General features: G+C 32.5%; 1 long non-coding RNA gene across 2 annotated transcripts; it reads left to right on the forward strand.

The window, feature by feature from the left end:
- The first annotated feature begins 115 nt into the window (after positions 1-115).
- LOC109068144 lies at positions 116-5,899 on the forward strand. 2 transcript variants are annotated; one of them, XR_006155632.1, is made up of 5 exons: positions 116-226; positions 2,515-2,610; positions 3,503-3,606; positions 4,607-4,725; positions 5,648-5,899. It is a non-coding gene; the product is annotated as an uncharacterized LOC109068144 (long non-coding RNA). The 2 variants fall into 2 exon arrangements; XR_006155633.1 differs by having other exon boundaries at positions 122-226; positions 2,532-2,610.
- Positions 5,900-12,241: the final 6,342 nt, after the last annotated feature.

Raw genomic sequence — 12,241 nt, forward strand, 5'->3', positions numbered from 1 at the left:
TATGTTTAATATTAGGTTTTGTTTTTTGGTCCATCTGATTTGGTCCAAATTTAGGCCAAAATAAATGTTGAAATAACAGTGAAATTCTGCGTGACTTCTACGTGCTGTAATGGGCGCGCGCGCGCTGAACTGGAGCGGAGGACGTCACCATGGAAACGAGGCGGCAGCCCAACCGTCAAGCAGCTGAACGCTGACTCTCAATGTGGTTTTCACTATTGTTTTTTAGGTAAGTTTCGTCTATATAATTACACAAATAGTACATTAAAGTGTTTCTGACACTTTATTTCATGTAAATGATACGCTTCCGTTTAATATTTACTTTATAGAAATGGTTTAGTGTCATCAGAAAAAGTCCGTTAGCATCTCCACTGTAAGGCTAACTAAAAGAGGTAACGATAAACTTGAGCTCTTATTTATTAAGTTTTGGCTTTATATGTCATCTTATGTGTAGATGAGCGCTCTCTCGCTCTCTCTCTCTCTCTCTCTCTCTCTCTCTCTCTCTCTCTATATATATATCTCAACGGATGAATGGAAGTAAGCTAATTAATTTAACCTAAAAGTATGCACTGTACAGTTAACGTTACATCACTTACAATGGGCTGAAACCTTCAGGTTTTGATCTTTCATAGTAACGTTAAACACATAAACACCACTTGTTCTGTTATTTCAGAAGTGCCAGAAAAGAAAAAAAACCTCTATGACACAGGAGATGTTCCTGATTTTAAAATTTCTGAAGGGAGATAATGAAAACACAGACACACACACACACACACACACACACACACACACACACACACACACACATATATATATATATATATATATATATATATATATATATATATGTGTGTGTGTGTGTGTGTGTGTGTGTGTGTGTGTCTGTGTTTGTTTGCTTGTTAGTTATTTTGATGTCCATGCAGTAGGAGCATTACTAAATTAGTAAAACTAAAATGTTTAAGTCTTTTTTTTTTGTATATACACTGTAAAAAAAAGTCTGTAGTTTTTACAAAATAATTTTGGCAGCTGTGGTTGCCAGAATACTTTTGTAAAAAATACAGAAAAACTGTAAACACAATTACGGCCAAAAACTGTAAATATTACAGTACACTGTAAAAAAAAGTCTGTAGTTTTTACAAAATAATTTTGGCAGCTGTGGTTGCCAGAATACTTTTGTAAAAAATACAGAAAAAAACTGTAAATTAACATACTGACAAAAAAAAACTGTACATTTTACAGTATAAAACTGTAATTTACAAACTAGAAAATTTGAATGTAAACCAGTAAATTCAACAACGCACACTGCTATTAAAATCTGTTTTGTACCTTTTAACATACTGACAACCACCACCATAATAATGCAGGTGGTAAAATAGAAAGCCACATGAAGAATCGAAGTTCATCACAAGTAGCTTCGCCACAAGCAGAAGTTTATATTAATATATAGAAGGTGCACAAAGTCATTTCTTCATGCAAACACAAAACACCATCATGGTGACACACGATACTTAAACAATTCAATAAACTTTCATTAAACAGCAGAAGATGTAACATAAAGCCCAAATGTACAACTGATAACAAAAAAACTATTAAAAAACATGATTATTTAAAAACAAAATACTTTCAAATGTGGAGCGTCACACAGGGAATTCTGGGAATATCAGTTTACAGATTTTGACTGTAAATTATACATTGATTTGTTCTTTTTTTATTTCTAAAAACTGTAAAATTAACAGCATTTTACTGTAAAATTACATGAAATGTCTGGTTAGATCTTTTACAGTTTTTCCCTGTATATAGTACAGGAACTTACTGTTAACCTATTAACACTTTTTTTTTGTAGCGTTTTTACAAAATTGTACAGTTAAAATGACACTTATTTTTTACAGTGTACAATATGCTACAAACAAATAGCCTAAATTATAAAAACAATATTATTATAATTGTAGCCATATTTTTATATATATAGATGGGCAACCTCTCAGGTTCACAATTATTTTAATTTTTTTGTGGAAAAAAATGTATTACCTCAATTTGCATCGTTTCATCAATCATGCTAAAATTAGTCTACAGCATAAACTTGTAAAGTGACATACATACTTTATTTGTATTTTTAAAAACAACAGACTAAAACTTTAGTTTTTACAATATTTGCATGTCAAATTAACAAAATTGTTTTGTTATGAGTATTACAGTATTTCTCTGTTTTTTGATACCAATAATTTGTAATTTTAACAAATAATTTTGATTACAATCACATATTGTTATTGTAAATATAACAAAATATTATGTTTAATAGTTTACAAAATTCCACTGTGAATTAAACAAAAAAAATATGTTTTGGGGTTTACAATACTTTTCTGTATGGATTTTACATAGTTTTTCTGTAAATTTCACGGTCATTTTTTACAGTGTATTCTGTCAATTATTATTTTTCTTTTCTGCATTTCACCTCTGCTATAGTTTATTTATAATAAACCTGTCATTGTATAATGAATATTGTTGTCTCTGTGACAGTATGCTTATGTTCCTAGGTTCTTCCATGCTGATGGCTGTGCTCTAGAGTCATATCTCCTGTCGAAGAACATTTTTAGACATTATGAACCATGAAAAGTAAGTAATTCCTCAAACATACACTACCATTCAAAAATGTAAGGGTCAGATTTGTAAAAATAAATATTTTACGCTCACCACTGGCTGCATTTATTTGATTAAAATACAGTAAAATAGTAATATTGTGAAATTACCATTTTATAACTATTTTCTATTTCAGTATGTTTTAAAAAGTGATCAAAGCTGAATTTTCAGCATCATTACTACAGTCTCCAGTGTCACATAATCATTCAAATATTAGTCAATTCTTATAAAGTGCAAGAAGCTCTTACAAATATTAATGTAAATAGTATTTTTTTCCTTTGGTGATTTGTATTGTATACCCAGAATGCAATGCACAATGAAGTAGATTCCCATTCTCTAACTCCAAGCTACACACTCTCACACCGTGTCTACACTGGACGCACCAAAGTGACTGTTGAAAATCATTTGAACTTTGTCAGTACATCATAAATAGAAAGAGGCATCAGTTTACCGTCTGTGATTTGTTGTGTGGTGCCGTGCCACATCCAGTGTAGAGAGCATTACTGATTAAAATAGGCTCTGTTGTATTTTGTTGTGCCGTCCAGTGTAGACACAGTGTTAGACCTCTTATTAAATATCATTACATATGATTCATGTATGATGCCATTCATCACTGATAGATCTTTTCTATTTCATCGATAAACCACAAGGTAACTGTAACATATTTAAACAATATTAATAAGAATAAATAAAAATGCATCTGTGACTTACTGTAATATTGCTTCTTATTTTTCAGTGGGTTGAAAGTTCTTATTAAACACATAGCTTTATTCTCATCTCTGTGCATTTTCAGACGTTGTGCATATTTCTGAATCAAATCTTTTTAACTTTTTAACATCATAATATTGGTTGTCTTCTCTTTTGTCAGAGTTTAGCTCCAACCCCAGTTAAGCAGATCGGGGCAGCTGATCAAGGATCACCAGAAACTCTGCAGAACATTGGTCCTCCAGCCCAGGACTGGACACCAGTGTTGTAAGTCATCAATCTAGAAGTTATCCTGCCTCTTTGAAGTGTCATGTTCAGAATATATTACAGGAGATCTCTCATTGTCTCTTAAGGTCCACTTACATGCAGAGTTTTGCTCCAACCTGCATTGCACCTGAACACATTAATCAAGGTCTTCAGTTTTACAAACTATTAGTGTTGTCACGGTACCAAAATTTCAGTATTCGGTACCAGTACCAGTGAAAATCCATTGTACTCGGTACCAATTTCAGTACCAAAGCAAAACACAAAAACATGCTAATTAATTTTTTATTATTATTATTATTATTAGCTGCACTTATACTAACAATTAACACTTATACTAACAATTAACTAACAAAACAGCGTTCATTTCAATCCGACATTCAAATGTTTATCAGGATATATATACACAATTATATATATCCTGATAAACAATGACAGTCAATCACTGATCTTTATTGAACTGCTTTTATAGTTTTAATAATTACTTTATTTGTAATGAACACAATAAAGGGATTTTACAATGGATTATTTGTTTTTTTTTTTTACTTGAATGCTTTTGTTCAGATGTAAAATAAAAAGTGAATTATTATTAAGAAAAGAACTGCAGGAAAAGATGCAATGTTGCTCTGTGATTTTGCTTTGGAACCTTTAGAAAACTTTAACCTGATTTTTCTCAAAATTGACTTTGCCAACTCTTTCAACTTCAAACTGGTGTAGTTCAGTAATTTTTTTGTCAGATTTCAACAAATTCTACATCATTTTGAAGGACTATTAATGAGAATAATAATAATAATAAAAAAAAACCTAATTTTTGCTCATTGTGACTTATTTTGCCAGCACAGGTCACACATGCTACTTAATTTCCACTTGAGAGTGGTCAGATTTAAAGTCTGAGATTAGTCCATCAGTTCTTGAATTTCAATTTGTTTATGTGTGTGTGTGTGTGTGTGTGTGTGTGTGTGTGTGTGTGTGTGTGTGTGTGTGTGTGTGTGTTTGAAACAAGAGTGTCTGTCTCAGAAGCTGAAGAAAAGAGGCCACACCTCAGAGGAAATAAGCGCCCCCTAAGTGTACAGAAATACCTGGCTGAGAAGATCAGTGACAAACCAGATAAAACTGTCAGTGGTAAGTATTTACATATCCATATCCGAATGTAATTACTACAACCTCTTATATGATTTGAAGTAAATAGAGACTATGTACCATAAAAAGTAGACAATGTAATTATTCAAGACTATTTGTGACCCTGGACCACAAAACCAGTTATAAGGGTAATTTTTTAAAAATGTAGATTTTTATATCAATAATATTAAGAATTAATTTTCCATTGATGAATCAAAATAGTTAGGAGGACAATATTTGTCTGAGATACAACTATTTAAAAATCTGTAATCTGAGGGTGCAAAAAAATCTAAATATTGTGAAAAATATTTAAAGTCCAAAGCAAAGCATTTTTTTAATCAAAAATTAAGTTTTGATACATTTATGGTAGGAAATTTACAAAATATATTCATGGAACATGATCTTTACTTAAAATTCTAATGATTTTTGGCATGAAAGAAAAATCGATAATTTTGTCCCATACAATGTTTTGTTGCCTATTGCTACAAATAAACCCCAGCGACTTAAAACTGCTTTTGTGCTCCAGGGACACATTTATTCACTCACTCATAACAACAAACAACACTGAACTACACCTAAACCATTGAGATATTCAATACAGCAGACAATAATTAATGACAATATGCATCTATTAAAGCAGCGCATAAGATAAATTAAAAATTATCTGCTTTAAAAAATGTGTCCATTACACATTTTATAAACATAAAATGTGTAATGGACAAAAGTTCATATCTGTCAAGAATTTGAATCTGCTCAAAGTGCCCAAAGTGTTGGACGAATTTAAACATGATGATGTTTTGTCAACAACTAAGTTTTTGCAACTTTTTTGAGATTGCCATATAAATATATGTATGGATAATCTCACATACTGGTAATGTGGTTTAAGTGGTACATTGTCCTAACAAATTTTCCTTCTCTTTTGCAGGTCTAAGACAGCTACAATGAAGCCACAAATGCAGTTCATAGTTCCTGTATTTCTATAATGCATTAAGGAATAACAGTAATTAAAAAAAAAAAATGTAATGTCAAGGTTTTGTGTTAATTCCAGCTATGTTGAGTATTCTGTGAATAATTTAGATTTTAGGTGCATATTCTTAATTCTTTGCAAAACAACCTGAACTGTTTGCTATTGAAAGGTTGGTATGTAGTTTAAATAAATAAAAATGATATTCTTGACAAAACCTGTGTATAGTTGTATTAATAATTTAAATTATTTAATTAATCAATGGCCTAATTACCAGTTATCAGGTAAACATTAAAATCAGAACCAATACAAAACTGCAACGGAAACCAATAAATATGTGCAAATAAAGACCAATAGAATCTTGTAATGGAACCATCAGAACCAATACAAAACTGTGATGGAAACCATTAAATATGTGCAAATAAAGACCAATACAAACTTGTAATGGAACCATCAGAACCATTACAAAACTGTGATGGAAACCATTATGTGCAAATCGTGACCAATACAAATTTGTAATGGAAAACCTATACAAACCAATAAATCCTAATGGAATATGCCCAAAAACACACTACGTAATGGAAACCATTTGGTAATGGTTTTAATGGTTAATTGCTGATGGTTTGTAATGGAAACCATTAGAATTTCTGTAATTGTTTCTATTGTTTTTTTCAGCAGGCAGGTAATTATTCACATAAGTGCAAAAATAAATTGTGTGTTTTGGAGCGGGGCGTAGCACTGTCTTATGCACCTGCTAACTGTTTTTAGTCTAGTTGTAAACTTAATTCCTTATAGAAACGGCAGGTCCTAGCCATAGAAACCGTTAATAATTATTTATATTGATATGACACTAAGTTAGAATAAGCTTGTGCGACTTTTTACACATATTTACACATTTAATATGTGGCAGTACGAAAAAACATACAAGGACTTTTAATATGTTATGGCTGAGCGGATATGGGAAATAAACTATCCGGAATTGAGGAACTGTGTATTTAAATTGGAGCTGCAGGAGAACGCAGCAGTAATTAGCAGAGAGATGCAGGTCACCTAAATCCAGTCAGACGCTGTCGCTGCATTTAGGAGACCTCACTTTGTGACAAAAAAAAATATGGGATTTAGGTAATTAAGGAATAGAATATTACAGATACACCAACTTTTGTTTCTCGTGCAGTCTTTTCTCCAACAGTACACTTTTGGTTCAATCCTCATCTGGGCAGTTTTGCTGTTACAGACTTCAACCTCTAACTGGAGAGCAAAACAATGCTTTCCTCCACTGACCGCCATTTTTTTTTTACGAGGTTGGTATAAAGTAGTAATGTAGTAAGACACTGATATTAAAGGCCACATTCAGTATGCACCTTATTGATGATGCATAATTTGTACTGGCAAGCAGAAGAACCCAGAATATAAACGCAATTTGCAAAGTGTCATTGTAATGTATGTACTATTGGGTCTCAGCATTCTGTGATAAGCCTGCTCTCTAGTGGTGACTCATATAGTGATGTATTGAAGTTAATAGTTCAGAGTAAAAACAATGTGAGTTAACACGACTCAATTGTCTGCTGTGTATCATTCATCTGCCAGCATACACAACAGTCATACTAAAATTTATCTTTTAAAATCACTGTTTTAATAAGGCACTTTAGGTGTTTTTCACATTAAAAGTTTTAGAATAAGGCCCTGTTTTTAGTGATTAAAATATGGCGACGGGTGACTTGTATGGATTGCAGATGGCCAAAACTTGCATTTTGTTAACATATCTTTGTTTTTATTGTTTTGAGAGGTTGGAAACAGATCGAAAATTGACAGGCTTATGCTGCAGTTCTATGGATGTTTTGCCCTCCAGGTCTTTGAGCCAGTCACATGTCTAAAAACCATAGGCGCTGGAAGGTTTTTTTCTGTGGGCAACTGTTTAACTGTTGGAAAAAAAAAAAAAAATCTGCATCTATTTTACATGAAAAAAAGTGCAAATACCTGGCATTGTTGGCGGATTGTGATTGTGCTAGTCAACATTACAAAAGACGGCTGCCAATTGTCAAGTTAAGTGGTGTAGGTGGGTTTGAATCTGCCTTTTGGCAAACTTTTTTTCCCTTTTCAAATTTCAAATCACATCAGAAAAGCATTTATTTTTAATGAATTGAAGAAAATCATCAAAAAGTTGAAAATAAAATATTGGGTAGGGTTAGGGTAGGTGTAGGGAGGGCTTTTTTCCCAATAAGGTGGTATCCATTTAATAATTTGAATTAAAATTCACACTCAATTTACACTGAACTCATACTGGTTCATAATGTATTACAATGCTGAGGTGCATATAATTGCAACTATTTGCAATAAGTAATTAGCAAAATATCCTACTATTTTCAATCGTTGCTCCCCTAACGATTGAAAGATTTTACTAAATATTTGTTAATTTTTTCAACTCAAAAGTAAATATGCATATAATGTAGTTATTTTAATCTATTTAACTGTTATTTATTGTAAGTAAATTAATAAATAAAATCAGACTTACTAATAGGCTTTCCCAATCTTATTTGCGTAAGAAGTTGGCGCGTGACGAATCTGCATTTTGCCGGATAATAGCCTATGCTTGCCTGTTGCATGCTGTTGCATGACATGAATGGATTGGTTTTTTTTTTTTTGTTGTTGTTTTTTTTGTTGTTTTTTTTAACAACATAAAACAACTGCAGAGGAATCTGAACCTAACCAAAATAAAGAACGATGAAGCTAGATGCCCGACTCCAGACCCTGACAGCGTCATAAAGGTGATCCATTAGACACTCCCTCAGCAGCTCAGTGTTTTATTTATGTCAGGAAAAGGACCATTTACATCCAAATGTAATTTAATGCACACAGAACACAACCTAGAAATATATTTCAGAATATTAACTGCTTAACCGGCCATTTTCAGTAAGATTTAACGTTACTAAATGTGTTTGTGTGCCTGTGCGTTTAACTTGAATAATGTTCAAAAGATATCTGTTTTAAAGCAGTGTGCTCAGAATTGCCAAAATGGCACTACGCTGTTGATGATTCATGTACTCCTTGAAAACCAAACATATCTTTTGAGAGAAGTATTTTGTGTCTTTCACAGCAAAATCATTTTATACATCAGTGGATAAACTGCATAGTGCCTTTCATAAAAGTCAGCCAGTTAATTAATGTATTAATGTAAATTCTTTCTTATAGAGCCTGTTTGGTTTAGAATACCCTTTAGACACTGGATACCACTTGATTGATGCAAATATTAGTCAATACTACATTTCCTGTCATTTCTTTTCATGAAACTACAGAATTTCAAAGGTTTGGCAGAACAATCTTTTACATTTACATTTATTCTTTTAGCAGACGCTTTTATCCAAAGCGACTTACAAAGGGTTTTACAAATAAATGTTTTGGTTGCAGAAAAGTTAAATGTCTGCATTCATATAATGCACATTGAAGATTCTCAGTGTATTAGCACAAATATACTTTAAATAGAAAAGTTATTCCATATTCTTCCTCTGTCCACCTTCAACAGAGGATTCATGACAACTAGGGGATCTGGGAACTGCAAGGGGTCCACAAAAATAATCTAAATTATTAAAATATGCATTAAACCAAAAATATTAGTTACTTTCTCTCAAAGCTAAAGTTGGAGCTAAAGCTTAGCTACATTTTTCATTGTCACTTCCACATTACAGTATTTCACATGATGCTGGAGCAAAGTGAGAAATAAAGTTGTGAAGAATAATATTGTAAAAAAATGTATTGGTATCATCTGAAAACAACTCTTTGTTCAGAGCTGTGATCTGTTTGAACAATACAAGGAAACTGAGAAAGGAGGAAAACCTTCACAGGAAAACCAACAAAACTTTTTTATGCTAGTTAGTAATCCATGGCAATCACTGATAATGTAGACAATATTATTTGTCATAAGTCAGGGCTTAATTTTTTGCCAGAACAAGATGGATCTGGCACCTCCTAAATCTGATCCAGCACTTGGAGGATTCCCCTCGTCACGCACCAATGAAAGACATTCGTGCTGACCCATGCATATATTTCATGAAAAAGTGGGAAAAAGAATAGGTGTGATTGGCTTCACACATTTTCTTGATCCTTGAGTGCATTGACCTTTTTGCAAGAAATTTGATTTACAGTCAATTGTGAGATATAAAAAGGAATTGTATTTTGGATCTATTTATTGGTTCTTTGATTATACAAATCCAGACATAACATAATTTTTTATGGTTTGTTAGCATAATGTTAAAGTTGCAGTTCACTCAAGAATTAAAGGCTGCCAGTCGAAGAAACAGCAGAAACAGAAATATTCTTTTGAAATATTGAAGTCAATAAATTGGCTGGTGTTGTGTGTCAGACATCAAGAGGACAGTGATACTACAGATACAGATCACAGAGCCAATAAATTATATTTTAATTTTACTTAACACTGTAAATCTGAATGTCGGAGGGACAATGAACTTTACTTTGTTAAATTTAGCTTTGTTTGAAACGTAATATTTATTGCACACATGAACAGGAAACCTATTGTAAAAATGAAAAGATACCATCTCGAAAGTGTCTCTGTTGAGAGCTGTGTTCTGTTTGTACAATACAAGGAAAAGTGTTCTCATGAAAATTCTAGTAGTGATCCATGACAACAACTGATAATGAAGATAATATTATTTGTAAAGTCAACATTTTAAGAGAGTTTAAATTATTTGCAAAATATGATGGTACGTGACGTTTGTGGCCTTCTATGACAGTGGTCTGCTAGCCAGAATCATCTGAAGATTCAATAAATTCTTTAGCATGAGTAAGAAGAAAATTAAAATGGCAGGAAATTATGCTGTATAGGACATTTGGTTCAAAATTAACAGTATTTTAGCAAATTAACAGTCAAACTTTGAGCAGTTTGTGCCACTAAAGAGTTTGAGTATGTCATGTGATATATAATGTCATAATTGTGAGATATAAGAAGGAAATATATTTTAGGTTTATTTTTAGTACCTATATTTTAGTAACTATACACAACCACTTAGCTCCTCTCAGTGAAAAAAATAAATAAAAAAATTCATAGTGATCTATTGCTTTTGTAGATTATTGATGAAATGCCTCAACTTCTGTTTTCTGTCATTGTTATTATTATTATAAAGCCTTAAACTGCTCTGTGTGAGATTTTTTAAATTATTTTAATAGAATTTCTTGGTAACAGCACTGTAAAAAATGTTTTAAATGTTTTTTAAGTAAAGAGATCGAAATTAAGGGGAAAAATTAGTATAAACGAACATAAAAATATAACTGCTGCACTGATGGGCTGTTTTCTTTCAAATCAAATCGTAAATACACACAGAAAAACGTATCCTTGTGGCGCTGCTGACACAGTTTAGCGTAAGCAGTTTGCATTCAGCTCATATTCTCCAAAATGGTGCTACGGTGATGCGGAGAGACACAGAGGAGAGGAATTGTTGAATAAAGTCATTATTTTTGTTTTCTTCATGTACAAAAAGATTTCTCATCGCTTCATAATGTTAGAGTTGAATCACTGATGACAGATGGACTATTCTGACGATGCTCTTCATACTTTTCTGGACCTTGACAGTGTATTTTACTTGGCAGTCTATGGGACAGTCACAAGCCTCCCGGTTTTCATCCAAAATATCTTAAATTGTGTTCCAAAGGTGAACAAAGCTTTTATGGTTTGGAACAACATGGGGTTAAGTGATTAATGACAAAATTTTCATTTTGGGGTGGAGTATCCCTTTAAAGAGACAGCTCGCACAATGTAATTAACATCAAAATAAATTCACAAGAGCAAATATATTGTTTGCACATGATTATTTACATTAAAAGCAAAATAACTGAAATAATAAGAGCACATGTATAGATCTGGAACTTCTTTAAGTCTGCCTAAATATCATTTAGTAATTGCAATGTCTTCTGGTCCATATCCTTTCCTTAGGAAGGTGTGCTAGACACTGATTAATAATGCAACATAAAAATACTATACTTATTAATATATTTTGCTATTTTATTGTGGAGTGACACTTTCATAAACTTTTCTATACTCCTCTGATTATATAATGGTAACTATTACAATAACATAGCACAACAACAGTGATCAGCAATAATGATAAGCCTAATATTCACAATAATAATATTAAGGACATACAGATCATAACACAGTCTCGGAGGTAAGAAGTGGATTATCCTTCACCTGAAATGTTGTCTTATCATCCAGAAATGCGATGCAAATGTTGGATCACAATAATTAGGAACCACAGTGTCCACAAATCCCTTCACTTGATTGGGATGTTCTCTTTTATTCTGGCAAGGGCAGTGACTGTATACAGTATATTCACCTTTTAGATAGGTTAATTTAGCTATTACTTGTTTGAGCCACTTGGGGGAGTATTGCACTTGGGGGTGGCATGTCACTGGGAGTTAGTTATATTTACAGGTGTGGCAATTAGTTAGGGAAAGGTATGGATGGTGGGGAACACATGGTTCTTACCATAGCCGTGAGCAACCACTCCACCAACAGCACTTTATTAATTAGCACTGGGTGAAGTACCA

This window comes from Cyprinus carpio, chromosome B9 (genome assembly GCF_018340385.1).
Source record: "Cyprinus carpio isolate SPL01 chromosome B9, ASM1834038v1, whole genome shotgun sequence".
Lineage (NCBI taxonomy): Eukaryota > Metazoa > Chordata > Actinopteri > Cypriniformes > Cyprinidae > Cyprinus > Cyprinus carpio.